The following is a 17019-nucleotide window of genomic DNA, read 5'->3' on the forward strand; positions in this document are numbered from 1 at the left end:
ACCTGGTGCATGTCTTGAGAAGACTCGGCTAAAAGGCAGTGATGGAAGTTTACTTTAAAGTTCAGCAAATATACGTACAGCACTCGAGTTGCTCCGAATTGAAGGCATCAAACTAAACATGCGACACACGCCTCGGGGCGTTGAGTGAGTCTGCGCAGCAGGATCAACCTGCTTTCACATTTCATGTGTTCACAATCACTACTGCGGAACTTTCACAACATTCATGTCACAAGGTCTGAGGTCACAAGGTCACATGCACGTGAAATCAAGCAATCAAAAACAGATGCATGCTCACATTGTTTAACCTTGATTGCGTTTTACAGGATAAACGTGTTGTTTTTTTGTACATAATTAACAGGTGAAATCACAATTAGAGATGACAACTTTGAACTCACCATAACCTGCACAACTAATCGAGTCATTCTCAAAGTGTACTAGTGGCACACGTGCTCGCTGTTGTGCTATGCAAAAGAATCAGACTTACAACATCAAACTGTGCATAATAGAGTGGCTTTAACTAATAAATGAAGGAATAAATAAATAAATAAATAAATACATCCTTATATTTTTAACCTGTGTGTAATATATTTTAATTGAATAATTTAAGTAGTTTTAAAATATTTATCTCTAAACTGCATCATGTTGCAATGGCTTATAATAGTATTTTAAAATCTTTGTTTTTGATAACACGACTTCAATGAACCTCACAAGCATTGTTTAAATAACACTTTTTTGTGTTTCCATTTACAGTATGGAACTATTTCCTCTAAAATAGTAAACATGTACAAAAATTTTACTTGAACAAATAAAAAATTCTTCTAGATATTAAAAAACTTGTTTTTATTTTTTTTATGATGCATGAAATTGGCTTATTCTCACAAGGAGGCAATGCGCTTCCTCGCCACAAGAGAGCAGCATGCCGCTGTCAGTACTGTATTGGTATCTGCCTAGTAATAAGCGGACCTAAAATGTTTCATATCCTTCATTTCGAAGATGTTTGATTTGTTTGACCTAGACAGTACTACTGTACATACTTGTACTGGAGTATTCGTTTACACATACTCGAAAGACAATTTAGTGCATTAAAGCGCACTAGTAGAACGACAAGCGTTAACATTGTACTTGGAGGCCGAGTGGCACTCGTAGTAAACAGATATTCTGCTAGCACGCCCGAGACATTCCACGAGTAGTTTTTTTTAAGTGGGTTTTGTTTCAGTTGATATGGAATGTTGAGACAATAATAGTAGATGAGCATGTGCGATAAGGCGGAAGCAAGTTTATTGAAGTCACAGCAGAACAGGAGCTACACAGAGGTAGTGGCAGTAATTAGCTTTTTAATCCACTTTGCAGCCTATTGCTTAATTAAAGGGAGTGCAAATAATTACAGTGATGCAACACTTTTGATTGTCAGTTTCTCACATTCCATCAGGAAAATTCGGGGGATGTTACAGATGATACATTACTCATTGGGACAAAAAATAATAAAGGAAATAAGCAGTTTCAATTGATTAAAAGGCAGATCCATATTTCAACAATTGTGTAATGGGAGTAAGTAAAGACTTCAGTAGATGTATTGACATTGATATAAAAACAATATAAAAAAATTGTATAAAGTCCCTCATTCATTGTTCCCTATACCACATTGAAGTCAGGATTTTTTTTTTTTGTTCATATAGACATGAATAAATAAAAAAATCAAAAAAAAAATCCTTGCTTTATACGTCCATGTTTGTTCGTTAGAAATACATTCCATTTAAATGACCAGTATAAAAAAAAACACATACACAAACAGATTAGTGAGACATTTGATAGGGTTATAAAAATAGGACTTGTGTCATGCAGAGGCAGTTGTGTGCAGTGCATTCAAGTTGGTTGCACACTTGAATGTGGGAAATACAAACCAACTAAGAAGTATTTACACATCTCTTCTCTTCCAGTGACCCCGGAGCTGCTCAAATAATACTGAAGCAATTCAATGATATGCTACTGCCGGATGGAAGTCATTTCAGCGCAGTCATTCGGTCCAACAGTGAAGTTAAGCTTTGTTAGTTTTTGGTTCTTTTACATGCTGAAGGTGGACAGGAGGTTGTCCTGACTGGATGAGCGCTTGTAGCTGGAAGTGGAGCTAAAGTACGTCTCCCCGTCTGTGCTGATGTCGTCGTCGTCATCGTCGTCGTCCAGATTGTTGAGTAGCGGCGCCGACGTGCTCTTGCGTCTGCCGTGGAAAAACACATTCGGTGAACGTCACGAATGGGCAACGTGCTTACATTTCAGTTTTAAAACAAATGGATGGATCACATCATAGTAGAGCTGTCAAAATTAATCAAGTTAATCGACAAGTAATCAAATATCAAATTGATCAACAACCATTTTAATAATAATCGAATAATTGTTTGGAGCAATTTTTTATTTTATTTTTTATTATCCAAATCCTCTGATTTCAGCATATCAACAGTAATTGTTCGCTGATTTCTGTAGTCCTTCATGAAAAAAAAAAAAAGACATTTGCAAACACCTGTTTTTACTTTGGAAAACAATGACCACACCGGTAACATAGTAATACATCAATTCCCCCCCCCCCCCCTTTTTTTAATATCACTATACGAATATGAAATATGAAATAGGCACCAATCGCTAGTTAATAAACAGTAATGAAGGGGGGAAAATGCTTTTGTAATACATTTTAATGCACAATTAAAATGAATCTGATTAGTCAATTAATCAATTGAATAACTGATAGATTAATTGGTCCGAAAAATATTCAATAGTCAAATTAAAATTGTGAGTTCAAGTATGTATGTGAAATACTGTATAAAAAAGCTTTAAACAGATTAATACATTCTAAACATTTTTATGTACATTTTTATGTTATACACTAAAATATTCTAATAAAATAATTGATAATTTATACATTTTATTTATAATTATTCTATTTAATTAATAAAATTAAATATTAATATGTGTACTTATGTTTTGAATTTCAAATATTTTTTTCAAAATATTTTGTAAAATTAATTTTAAAAAATGACACTAAAATTCAAAATTATTAATATTAGGGCTGTGGCATATATTCTTTATCCTCTGAAAAATGACTGAATGTTTTGCAATATGTTAAAAGTGCTATTGTCTTTATGAGAAAACAAGATTTTCTTTTTTAGGCTGAAACAGATTTCCATTTCTGTTTTGAGTTACAAGCACGGTCACTGATTAAATTCCACTCTTATCTAAAGGCACCAGTGTATGTAGATTTACGAATCTGCAAATGCAGAAAATATTTTTGGCACTTTGGGTCCAATTAGGACATTTTCACTTCGAGGTAGACTCACTTTTTTTTTTTGCTTTATATATAAACTGCTGTATTGCCATTGTTACAATAGGACATTATCTAAAATGCTTCTTTACGAGTATCAGCAGCATTTAAGCGCAGCAGCCAAAGCAAATAAAAGCTCAAACGTTTGTGCCTTATTTGCTGACCGTGTTTCATGGTCGCCGTTCTTTTTTACCTCATCTCACTGCGCAGAGACTTGAGCTGACTCTGCAGCTGCTCGTTTGTTTCTTGTTGCTCGTCTAAGTCTCTCTGCAGCTTCTTCTTGCCGTGCTCCAGTTTGTCGATCTCCTCCTCAGCCTCGTCCATCTGCCTCTTCAGGGCCTTCAGGCGCAGATTCAACTGTGGCGAATGGGGGCGGGGCACGGGTCAAAATGGCGTCGCTCGGCTTTGTCGGACGCGAGAGGACGAGCGGGTTTTTATACGTACTTGGTCCTTTTGGTCCTGCATGGCGTGGTTTTCTTCCTCCACTTGCATCATCACCTCTTTCACCTTCCTCTCCAGCCTGCGATTGGACAGTTGCAGGTTGGCTCGTTCCCTGAAAGACATTGAGGACATTTTAACATTCAACTGGAGGATTTTCACATTTTTCAGGCTTCGGGCTAAATGGCAGTTGGCCAGCAGATGCATTTTCATGCTTTGGAAAATATGTAACGCCATCTGGAACACACTTTTATACAAAACACATTGGGTAAGAAATGTTTGTTTTTATTTATTGCCATTTCCTTCTTCCTTGCACCTAAAAGGAAAAATCCACTCGTGGGCCGTCATGAATGAAACTAAGACAGCCGAAACTGTTAGTGAGCTCAGAGAACTTCTCTTTACACATAAAAAATACAAACACACACACACAAAAAAAAACAAGTATCTCAAAATCAGTGTTGCCGGTAACGCGTTACTTAGTAACGCGTTACCGGCAACACTGATTTTGAGATACTTGTTTTTTTTTGTGTGTGTGTGTTTGTATTTTTACTTAGTAACGCGTTACTCAAAAAAGCTGCTTTCTAAAGTAACTAATAGTCTAACGCGTTACTTTATTCTACAAAGTAGTCTGATTAAAGTTACTGTCCAGAGAATCAATGCGTTACTCCACATTTTCATGAAGAAGGCAAACTATCACACTGTTGTAACAGTCACAAACAACTACTGCTAACTACGAAGATGAGGCAGAAGTCATTGATCACCACACTGAATTCAGCCATGGTCTGGTCATGAATGGTTTGCACATTCAAAACAAAAGTGATGATACTTTTACTACTAGTTTTATTAACCAACAGGCACACAACACAACAAAAAAAGTGTGCATTATGGACCATAAAAGTGGTAAAAAAAATAATTTCTTTCCATCCTCAACTGGTCCGTGAAGCATTATGGGATGAGGTCGTCTCCGCCCTCTCGCCAGGGGGAGTGACGTCAGACAAGTTACGTTTTCAGTAGGGGTGGAACAAAAAAACGATTCGACCGAACCATCGTTCGTCAAGGGGAGCTAAACGACCGTATCGGTTGCGAGTGAGGCTTTATGGTTTTCATAACAATAGCAAGAGTTCTGCGCCGTGCTCTACTTGTTTTGTTTACATTTCAGTAGCATCACCATTCAAGCTACTTCCGTGTTTCCGTGCTCGCGACACGGCGCGCGCGCGCGCAACGAGTGACAACATACAAATGGAGACAGTTAGCAGAAGCCGGTGCCGTACATCTCGGTATTTCCCATGGCTATCGAGTCCTCTCGGTGCACTTGTATGTCCCGGGCCGGCGTTGGTACTGCGCGCGAGCCAAAAAGAATAACTCCCGTGACGATCCAATGCATGGATTCAAACGACACAGGTATGTCCCACAGCCAACACACCAGCTAAGCTAAAAGCACACTGCAAGTATCTCATTTCTCAGTTTGTAGCTCCCTGTCAATGTCTACAACTAGCATGAGCAGCAGATAGGAGAACTGAGACGTGCCCGCGATTACGACAGCCCAAAAAACAAAATTTAAACAGTAGTGATTCTGTGGTCATCATCGTGTCTCAGATTAAAAAAACAAAAAAAGATGTCATACATTAACCAAAAATGAAAGTGATGACAAAAGAAAAAACAATTGTTAAATACAAAAATTGTTGATTAAAAAGGGAAATGAACTTTTGGAAATATTTTTGCATATATTAAGTGGTTAAAATGTGTTTGATAGATTTATTGTTCCATAAGGTGGCTTCATATTTCTTTTGGCTGGACGGTAGGTTTATTTCATGTCTTAAATTTATGTTTCTGAAATACTTCACAATGTGCAAATATTCTGTTTAATTGTGTTGGTGTCTGTCTAAAGGTTAAATATTTATATTTAACATTAAATTATCAACCTTTTGTTTTCCTGATCCTTATTTTGAAGAGAAAAAACAAACAAACCAAAAAACAATTATAACTGTCAATAACTACTAATAAATATTTAAACTGATACATGTGTACACACTGGAATAGCGGAACAAACAAACAATAGAGGAATTTAGGGGATTTTCATTTTCAACCTGGATAGATTTTTATTTTTTGTTTTATAAAAAGTATTTACGTTACAAGAAGTCAAGAGCGACTGCCTATTTTGTTTTTCATAAAAAAAAACTTTATTTTCATGTTAAAAATGCACTTTCAATAAAGTATTTGGAACTCCGTTTCTACTGCATTATTTTTATGTTGAGATGGAGTTATCGGCAGCTGCTGAAAGTAACTAAAAAAGTAACTTTTAATCTAACTTAGTTACTTTTAAAATCAAGTAATCAGTAACGCAATTTAGTTACTTTTAAAACCAAGTAATCAGTAAAGTAACAAAGTTACTTTTTCAAGGTAACTGTGGCAACACTGCTCAAAATACTACCTTATGTGGATAACACTTGACTATTTGAGTGTTGACACCAGCAAATTGGGGCACCATATAAAACACGAGTAGAGGGGAAAATGTTTTTTTTTTTTTTGAGGTAATATACACGTGTTAAATAAGTTTTTTTTTTTTTTTTTTAAACTAATTTGCTCCCAAAAACGTATAAATATGTTCTATTTTAAATCTTTTAAGTGTCCCAAAGACGCATTTATAAATTTTTTATGTATTTTTTAAAATTAATTAATTTTTTAAAATGCATTTTTTTAAATTAATTAATTTTTATTTATTTATTTTTTTTATGCTAGAGCATACAGAAGAAGGCTTTGATGCAGCCTCTCAAATGCAGTGAACGGGTGGAAAAAAATTGTAGTAATTACAAAAACGGCCAGCAGGTGGCAGCAAAGTATACGAGATTAACCAGGGGAATGTTGAAAACAAGCTTTTTCCCCACAATTCTAAATAGATTTGTGAATAATGATGAAACTCAGCTATATTCTAATACTAACTGCTGCAAAACGGAAAAAGATAGACATATATATTTTTTCCTGATGAAAGAAGACATTTTAATCTTTCTTTTGGTAGGTTCCATGTTTTTATAGCAATAGAACGCAATATTCTGTGGGCCTTGCCAAAATCAGTCAAAATGAAGTGAGTGAGGGGGTTGCTTCTGTGAAAATAGCTGCAAGTGAGCGAGTTAAAGCGGAAGTCAACTCAAAAAAAAAAAAATTATTAACAATAATATGCAGCCCCACTTGTCTAAATACAGTTTTCTGGTTAATATTGCGTTAGTGGAATATGAGTTAAGCAGCAAAATCCAGCCGTTTTTATCAGTATCAGAAGGCGGCCATTTCGCCACTTGCTGTCGAGTGAAAATGACATCACAGCTGCTCAGGTCTTAGGTAACAACCAATCACAGTTCAGCTTCAGAAAACAGGTGACCTGTGATTGGTCATTGCCTGAGCAGCTGTGATGTCATCTTCAGTCGACAGCAAGTGGCAAAATGGCTGCCCCCTAAGATGGATAAAAACAGCTGGATTTTGCTGCATAACTCATATTCCACAAATGTAATGTTTAATAGTGAGGTCACATATAACATTTTATTGTCAAGAAATGATGAAGAGTGACTTCCCCTTGAAATTTAATGGATGTGGCTAACATTTGGGTGTGGTCAATAGTGCAGAATTTACAGTAGTAATTTATTTACAGATATACAACTAAGAAAAACGTAACGCTTGAGTAAAGTTAACATTGAGTGTTTTTTTTTTTTGTCATTCACTCCATGAACTGTGTCCTCACTTTTCAAAACTTGAAACATTTCTCTTCCCATCCCTTTAATCACCTCCCCTCCACTCCCGCCGTGTACTTTGACCTCACCTCTCCTCTCCCTCCAGACGCTCCTCCAGCTCGCGAATGCGATCCTCCAGCTGCGCAACCTGGCCCACTTTGCTGGACTTCTGCGAGCCCTCCAGATCAGCCAGTTTGTTCTTCAGGTCTTTGCTCTGTGGAGGGCCGCACAGAGGAACATGAGACCGTACGCTTGCGCTCTCGCAAAGGAAACGGATGTGGGAGATGATATAATTTTTTAGAATGATGATGAAGAGACACATTATTATGGAGGACCAAAACTGCCAAAATTCGAAATAAATAAATGACTAAATAAATAAATAAATAAATAAATGACTAAAAATGAAAATACAAATCAATATGAAAAATTATAATTCCGAATAAAAATATAAATTTATTTTCAATTTTAGTCATTTATTTATTTATTTATTTAGTCATTTATTTATTTATTTATTTATTTATTTAGTCATTTATTTAGTCATGTATTTATTTTGAATTTTGGCAGTTTTGGGCCGTACTGCCAAGTCGAAATGTTATTAAATGATCGTCGTCCATTGCTGGAGCTTTCCATTGTAAGCCGGCGAGACTTCCTTGTTTGCCGAGCTGCTCACTCGACCAATGACAGGCAGTTTGCAACGGCGGAGTCCAGCCCAAGACACGCTTAGGACCGCCCCCTCATTTGAATAACATTTCAGCTTGGCAGTACAGCCCAAAACAGCCAAAATTCAAAATAAATAAATGACTAAATAAATAAATAAATGACTAAATAAATATATAAATAAATGACTAAATAAATAGATAAATAAATGACTAAATAAATAAATAAATGACTAAATAAATAAATGACTACAAGTGAAAATAAAAACAGATTTATTTCCATTTATATTTATTTTTTTTAGATATAATTTTCGAATTAGATTTTTTATATTGATTTTTATTTTCACTTTAAGTCATATATTTATGTATTTATTTAGTCATTTATTTATTTCGAATTTTGGCAGTTTTGGTCCTCCACACGTTATGGCTGACGTCGCGGCGGTGGTGCGTTGTGTCTACCTGTCTCTCCAGAGCCATTTTGTCACACTCTGCATCCTGCCGGCCAGCCCTCTCCTGCATGAGTTCATTCCTCATCTGGTCCACCTGTCAACAAACCCGATTTTGCACTCAGTACAGTGCCAACAACAATAGCGGCCTTGTTCAAGCGGAGAGGCGCAGTGGGTAAATCGGCGTGCCGGATTGTCTGGTTCATCCGCATTGTAACGTACGTGGAGGCTTTCGATGTCGCCTGCAACGTTGTCGAGAATGTATGTACAACTGAGACACTTGCATTTAATTTGTTCCCTATACTAATAAAATTTTAAAAAGCTGTCAATTGATTTGATAATCTATTAATTTTGACAGCTCTACTGTGAAGTGAGTTGGGTTACCAAATATAGTTTTAATGAGCAATTCATTCTTGACTGTGATGATGCTAGGGAGGATGTACAAACAACCCCCAAATCATGACCACAATGGACACTACCTGCTCAGCACTTCAAACCAACACGAGTATGAAAACCGATCGAAGCTTCTTTTATGTGCGACGCCAGCGCAGTATTGGTGATATTTTATGCCAATTAGTGGGTGACAGTGGGCCGCTGTGATGAGCGATAGACCCTATAAGTGGGCGCGCCCAGCGCGGCGCTTGAGGGAGCTGAATCAGCAGACTGGAACATGCGGTGAAACTAATCAGCTTTGTGAGAGGCGGCTGGAGAGGAGAAGGGGAGATTACTCTCGTTTAGACAGGAGGGGTGCACCTGGTGCCAGGAGAGACGCAGGTGTTCCTCCTGCTGCCTCCGGAGCCAGACGGGGGGTCCGCACATACACCCACGAGAGAGTAGGTGTGTGAGTTGGGATGGTTAGCCATTTGAGTGTGTAGCGCAGTGGTGTCAAAACTCGGTCCTCGAGGGCCGGCTTCCTGCAGGTTTTGGACGTGTCCTTGCTCCAACGCACCTGTCTCCGATCAACAGGATCATTATCAGGCTTATGCAGAGCTTGCTGATGAGGCCCAGGTGCGTTGGAGCAAGGACACATCCAAAACCTGCAGGACGCTGGCCCTCGGGGACCGAGTTTGGACACCACTGGTGTAGCGTAAAGTTCATGTTAAGGGCGTCAGGCGATTACAATTTTTAAGCGTAATTAATTGCATGACTTCATTAGTTAACTCACAATTAAAAGCAAATTTTATATCTGTTTTAAATGTACAATAACTTTTCTAAGTTGTCATACTCTTGTTAGCATAAGAGTGGGAAAAAAAATCATAAAATTGTGTTAAAATTAAAAAGATGTACTGTAAAAAAATGAGTGTGATATTGATTTGTGTTGAGGTAATTTTTCTGCCACTAGATGGCATACCGGGGTAATTGCATTTGTAAGAGATTGGTGACAGCTCAGTGCGTTTTTTCTTTTCATATTAAAGGGATCGTTCGGCTTTTTTAACATGAATCTCAATTTCATCCTCACCTCCCGTGTGTGCGATCAGCACTGACTTACCCCTGACAGCGTTCGGTGACACCAGTTCTGGTCCGGCGTTGGACGAGAGGAAAATAGTCCAGCAAGCTGGCTGGGGTCTCGGAAATAAAGCGTTTTTCTTCTAAAAACTATTTGTTTTCAAAAGTGTGATACATTTCCATCACAATACTCCTTTCCTGAAAAAAGTCAAACGCCATTACCGCCAGCCACTACTTTTCTGTTCGTTTGTATCACTGCGCGGCATATATATGTATATATATATATATATGTATATATATATATATATATATATATATATATATATATATATATATATATATATATATATATATATATATATATATATATGATGTATTTATATTATATTCAGATTGATATTACTTTTATTATATTATGAATTATTTATTTTTATGATGTATTTTTATTTATTATTATTATTATTATTTATTGATATTTATTTTATTATTTATTATATTATTTATATTATTTTATAATGAGTTTTATCGTAGATTATTGTGCATTTATTACCTGAGCAATATATCGATAATCGCGGTATCATCATATTGTGAGATAATCGTTATTGTGAGCCTTGTATCGTATATCGTATCGTATCGTGAGGTAGCCAGAGGTTCCCACCCCTAATTTATTACGGCTAAATTGTGACCTGTCTGCTCTGTTGCAACTGGAATTTCCCCAGTACAAGCTTTCCAAGTAAGGGGCAGTCATTAATTGCACATTTAAAAAAATAAATAAAAACAAATCAGTGTGGTTAAAAAACTTGAAATTAACTCAAAATTAACGCACTAATTTTGACACCCCTAATTCATATACTTGAGAAGCTTTATCTGCGGTGGAAATGTATTTCAAGTGTCTGAAAACATTTGTGAAGACAGACAGAACTGGCACTTGTCAATATTTATTCTCCTTTGTTTTACTAGACAGAGCAATTTTAACAACAGATAGCAATGTTGCAGTGTGATATTTCTGTTTTGTATTACAGATTGTGAAATATGAAGTGAAATGTATGTGCAGGCACAGTCATGCAGTCAAACAGTGCGAGCACTCAACCTCTTGGATTGAAAGCTCGAGTGTTGCCGTGACAACTGACCCGAACCAAAGCCACTTCTTTGTCTCTGCCAAGAATTTTTTTCCCTTCAAGTTTAAGAAGATTTTAAGTCTCCCCTGGACTACACAAGAGCTCACTAGACTGAAAAGAAGCTGTTCAAATCATCATTTTACTGTCCACGCAATTCGAGCAAACGCGTGTTACGCAACACGAGGAGACAAAAACATGTTCAACACTCAACGGATACTTGATTAGAAGTACTTGAAATGTGTCCTTGAGTTATTTGAAAGCAGTCAAGTGCCTTACTCAAGCAACATAATTTTGATAACGATCTGTGTATGTGATAGAAGAATGCGGCGTGCTGTAAAATCACTATATTTGTTATAAATGTACATGTAATGATTGTGTTGTGTAATTGTATCATTTCTTATCCATTACATTAGAGTTCCATGTTTTTTGGGGGTTTTTTTGTTTTTACTAGGCTACAGTTTCTCAATTGCTTATTCTCATTAACTTCTGCAAATTTTCATGATGCATTTCAATATTGATATGATTGATATTATATATTTTAATATGATTTATTGATATAATTTTGAGGACTATATCTTACGCCTAACAAAATCTGCAAATTAAACTAGGCAAAAACAAAAAGTCAGGCTTTTACTTGCTACATTATTATTTAGAACTAATTTAGCATTGACACATGAGAATCACAATTATTTTTCAGGATCAAAAGGAAGAATAACTTGCAAGTGAACTCTGCAACCTGAACCCTGACGGAATATTTTGACTTTCATGGTCCTTTGCGGCTGGCAGGCTGCCAAAAATTCATGCGATTGCGCAAGACCATCGTACAACGCAACAACCTGCAGTTAGCCTGTCTGCGTGTGTCGCCGTGTGTGCGTGTACACAAAAGCACCACTCAACATGTTCAACTTGTGAATGGATGACAAGTTGCTGTCATTCACATATTAGTGGCTGCAGACGTGATTGTTAGTGGATGTATGGATCTAATTTTCATGTTTAGATGGAACAGAAACACAGCTGTGTGAACTAACATGAGCATGGGCAGCAGGTCACTGACCCAGGTGAGTGGTGACGATGAATGCGTTCAATGTGTCCCACGTGCGTACCTGCTCTCTCCCTCGGTCTAGCCTGTCCATCAGCTGGTCTCCATTATGACGCTCCTCGTCCAAGTCCATCTCCAGCTGAGCGATTCTGTCCTGAAGAACGTCACATCCATTATTAAACAATGTACAGTGTAAGTGAGAACACCCTCCTCACACATTTTGGTATTGTATCTTTTCATGAGATAATCAAGAAATGGAATTTTGCTACAGCGCGTTTATTGTCCCCTCAAAATAACTACGCAGACAATACTGTCTCAACTGTTTGCAACAAAAACTTTTCACCAATGTGAACCTTTTCCAGTACTTGGTGATGTCATTTTTGTGAGGTACAGTATTCTATTTGTATATTTAAAGAAGAGAGGCCACACAAAATATTGACACTTTGGGCACAATTTGGACATTTTTAATTAGGGGTGTACTCACTTTTGTTACCAGCGGCAGACACTAAGTTTTGAGAGGGCAGTAAATTATTTTCTAAAAAAAATGCATTTTTGTCAATATTTTAAAACATAAAACAAATTACACTTAGCAAATTTGTAATGTTATCCGTGTACAGCTCATATAACAGTGTACATTTACTATCGCCTCAAAATAAATTAACACTGAGTGATTAATGTATAAACTGCTGACAACAAATGAAAATGAAAGTGAAAATGTCCACTGGGCCCAAAGTGTTAATATTTTGTGTGGCCAATATTATTTCCCAGCACGGGGATGATGATGATGATACGAAACATGAAATGGTGACTGTGAGTTTGTTGTTGACATTTTCACTTAGGGGTGCACTCACTTTTGTTGCCCGTGCTGTTTGTTTCGCTACTTTAACCGTTTAATGGCCGGACAAAGAAATTTTCACTGGAAAAAAAAAAAAGCCTTGCATTTCCTGGTTAATAGGGACACAAACAACAAAAACACATATACATTTAAAAAAATATTTAAAATGAGTTGAAGTTAATTTCCAAACAAATGTCTAAAGTTTAAAAACAATCAAAAGTGAATGTGCCAAACGGATACCGTGGCTTTTAAAGGGTTTTTAAGCAGATGGTACATGAACACCACAAGCTGTCCAATGACTTTAGATTGTCGTAAAGACTTATTCCTATGGTATCCCAAAGAAAAGATCATCTTTGCAAAAATGTGCAGTTTGGTACTCCGTTTTCTTTGTATAAATGTGTGACCAATGCATCTGGTGTACTGTACCTCCATGAGTTTGAACTGTCGAGTCTTATCATCTTTCGAGTGGGTGTAGGTCTGCACCGCCACCTCCAGTTCATTAACCTTTTTCTCCAACATCTTTTCGTTCAGTACAGCCTTGTCTCGCTCCTGCTCACAGCGGCGCAGGTCCTCCTCTCGTTGTAACAGCTACAAGCAAGGACAAAAGAAAAAAATACATATATTTACAACTTAAAATGATAGTCCTTCTCCAAAATTGAGTGTAAATGTTGAGATATTGCCAAGTAGAAATGCAAGATAACTCTGGTTTATACTGTAATCACAGTGCATCAATATTCATGAGAATAATGTCATACTATTGTGAGAAGAAGATTGGAAGAAAAAAAAGAAAAAAAAAAGGCTAATCTTGTAATTTCAGCTAATATCTGCCAAATTTACATGGGTGGGGACTGTCGGGGCATCGCAGAGCAGCTGGAAAAGCAAACTCAGGAGAGCTAAAGGAAGGAGGATGTGAATCCAGCCAGCACAGCTTTCACAACAATGATATCACAACCTTGGATGTTCTCACCCGACTTCCTGTGCAGCAGCTGGAGAACGACGCATTAGTGTGGACGTAGGAAAAGAAAAAGGAAAGACCTGGATGTTGACCTCATCCACGATGAGTATCCATATCAGTGAGGGTCTGATTTACACACTTTTCTACATCCTTAACATGAAGACCTATGAGGTGAAGACATGCTTTTCAAATTAATTCCTAACACTATTAACTCAATGCTGTTAGGCATGCCAGGAAGTCCCGCCTCAACTTCTCCCAATTCTCAGCACAGTCGCATTTTTCACTAAATTGTCTTGCTCGTGTGGACAAATCGTGCACTAGTGCATGGACCTTACACCGGATATCAAAAGGATACTGAGCAAATGCTCAAATGGCTTAAGTTGTGGTCAATATTATATTCCATTCTGTTTATGCACTGTAGGTGGCAGTAATGTGCATTCAAAACTACTAAAAAACTGAAGGAGAATAAGTCTTCATTGTTTTACAGTTTTCACAATGATAAATAATTCCAGGAGATGTTATCCAAATCCACTCCAGTTTTACCAGTTTCGCTGGTACGAATGTCTCACATAAAACGACCTTGTTCCAGATATTGCATACATCATTTGGAACAGTGTGGCCAATGTGCCCTTGTTATGCAAATATTTGTCTAATACATAAAAGAATAGAAGGCCGGTGCCCTTTTTGACAATAATTATTCCCATTCATCTATTTTTGCACAAAAACATTCCTAACATTCCCGCACATTTGTCACATGCAAACAGTGCATTGTGATAAAGGGATGTTAAACAGCAGCCACCCATGAAGCACATGATGGCTGATGACACGAATCAGTCCAGATGAGTCACAACAATGGCTCATATGTTCTGCCTGGGAGCACAGTTGGCCTGTTTAACGACACGTTTAATGATTTGACAATAAAGAAGCGTACCTCCTCTTGCAGCGTTTGGGCAGCCAGCAGGTACTTGTCCAGCTCCTGGCCTCGCTCCTTAAGGAGCTTCTGCAGCTCCGTCAGCTCCCGGCGGTTCTTCTCCTTGTAAATGTCAATCTGTTCCTGCAACTCCCGTGTTGACGACTGGGACGCATCCACAATGTCGTTCATCTGAGGGCACAAAGGGCACAGCACTGTTCAAGTTAAGTTCACATCCTCAAATTTCACCCTTAAGTCCGACATCCTGAACTTTTTTGTGAATATACTTTTATAGTGAGTGCACTATAAACGTTTTAACTTGATAACATTTACACTTATTTGTTAAGATTACATTTATTAATCACATTTTAAACCTCAACATTTCAAACAAAGGTTACAGTTCAAAGTCCAGCTAAGGTTCTGGTGCTAAAGTAGGGTATAAAAGTGGCAGTAAACACCTCTCATCCTTCATTCCTTTCTACCATAACTTCATTTAAAATGTGTATATTTAATTTTTCCACCCTGTGTTACATACACAAAGTGACTACCGCTCTGACAGACACCGTGTGTCAACTAATTTGAGAATGGGATATTCTGGGCTGTTGCGCGTGACAGAGCACATACTGTTATAAGTAGCGACACAATTGTTCCAACTGTCCCTAATTAGTGAAAGGAACAAAGAGTAAAAGGACATGAATACTCCCTTACATACCATATGTAAGGAAGTTTCAATATAATTACATTCTACGGCCTCAGTCCAGTAGATAAGCAAATTTTCAATCTTTCCCAGAGATTTTACAATTCTCCATAGAACAAGCACACAATTAACTGAGACAACTATTGTCAAAGACTTTACAAAGTCAAGCAATTTCAAGAATTTCTAGCACGTGTGTGGATGTGTGGACCTGCAACATTTCAAAGCCACACGAGTGCCCCCAGTGGACAGAATAGGAACAATACCTTTCAGACTCTTAAAAGTCCTTGTAAAGTGAAAATAAAATTGTCCTCTGAATTGGACATACCACAGAGAATGTGTTAACTGCTGAATTTTAATGATTTAAAAAAAAAAAAAAAAAAAAATCAAGTATATAAAATGTGGAAACTACACCCATGACCTGGAGGCGTTTTGGCGGCGCGTTTGCATCGTAGTCAATGGAGTTCGCTTGCAATGGAACGAAAGTGCGTGGGGCGGCGCAGAGGACGCGTTTGGCGCGCTGGGAGGCGGTGCGCAGTAGCGAAAATCCGCACATTTGTGACGAAAATCCGCACAATGGCATATTCGCCAAAGTTACAAAAAATTGAACTTTTTTCGCTTTTTACCTCGCGGCAGCCAATCGACTTCGAGTACGGGCTACGTCACACCCCGAGCGCAACAACACGGCCAACCGGGACAGAATGGTGAGCAAAGAAGTAGCTGGTAAGTCTGATTACTTGCTAATGAACTGTACCGAGGTAGTAGCAGTGTTTACCATACAAGCCAAAGCTATTTTTAGCACAAATGCCAGCCGCCAGATAGCCACTAAAAAAAGCGAAAGTGCTATCACGTACCTCAAAAAAAAAAGAGAAAATAGTTTGCCTTTTCGGATTTGGTGAAAACCCAGCATTAAGCAGCCAAGACAGCGGACAATCCGAAGGGAAGATGCAATTCCGGCATGTGGGCATAGCTAGCTAGCTAAATAGATGTCACAATTGAATCAGATAACTGTAAATCTGTGGCTTCACTTCACTAAAACAATAATTAAAATGCTGGGACGGAATCACATGCCTCTTTCTGTAGTTTCTCTACCGTTCGATCCAGCAGCCGCCTCTCATCCTCAATGTCGTTCTTCATATTCTTGAACTGCTCCTTCTGAGCCTTCTCCTCTTGAAGACTCTCCTCCAACTCTTTGTGCTCACAGCTCAGTTTGGAAAAGTTCCTCTAGCAAAGGAGATAAACATTAAGAGAAGGTCCAATTTGCCTTAGAGCAAAGAAAAGCGATTTGCTCACCTGCACGTCTTCAAGACGTAACGTCAAAGCTCTGTTAGCACGAGACATCTCCTCCTCTTGCTCCTTAATTTCATTTAAAGACTCCTGCAGCTGCTTCTTCTCTTTCTGTAGATGCCAAGTCGAAACATTAATGATGATCTGCAGCTCCCAGTTAACACGG

At 37.8% G+C, this 17019-nt stretch overlaps 1 pseudogene across 1 annotated transcript in view; it reads right to left on the bottom strand.

Annotated features, from left to right (window-relative positions):
• Positions 1-1256: 1256 nt before the first annotated feature.
• The window catches only part of LOC144017220 (cingulin-like protein 1), a 35029-nt pseudogene continuing 19266 nt past the window's right edge, over positions 1257-17019 (bottom strand). Inside the window, exons 10-19 of the transcript XR_013283139.1 lie at positions 16860-16964; positions 16638-16790; positions 14894-15064; positions 13434-13595; positions 12237-12326; positions 8583-8666; positions 7557-7681; positions 3755-3863; positions 3504-3667; positions 1257-2215 (exon numbers count right to left, since the gene is read on the bottom strand). The product of XR_013283139.1 is annotated as a cingulin-like protein 1 (transcript). The remainder of the gene's footprint in view (positions 2216-3503; positions 3668-3754; positions 3864-7556; positions 7682-8582; positions 8667-12236; positions 12327-13433; positions 13596-14893; positions 15065-16637; positions 16791-16859; positions 16965-17019) is intronic.

The sequence above is a fragment of the Festucalex cinctus genome, chromosome 4, assembly GCF_051991245.1.
Source record: "Festucalex cinctus isolate MCC-2025b chromosome 4, RoL_Fcin_1.0, whole genome shotgun sequence".
In the NCBI taxonomy this organism is placed as follows: Eukaryota; Metazoa; Chordata; class Actinopteri; order Syngnathiformes; family Syngnathidae; genus Festucalex; species Festucalex cinctus.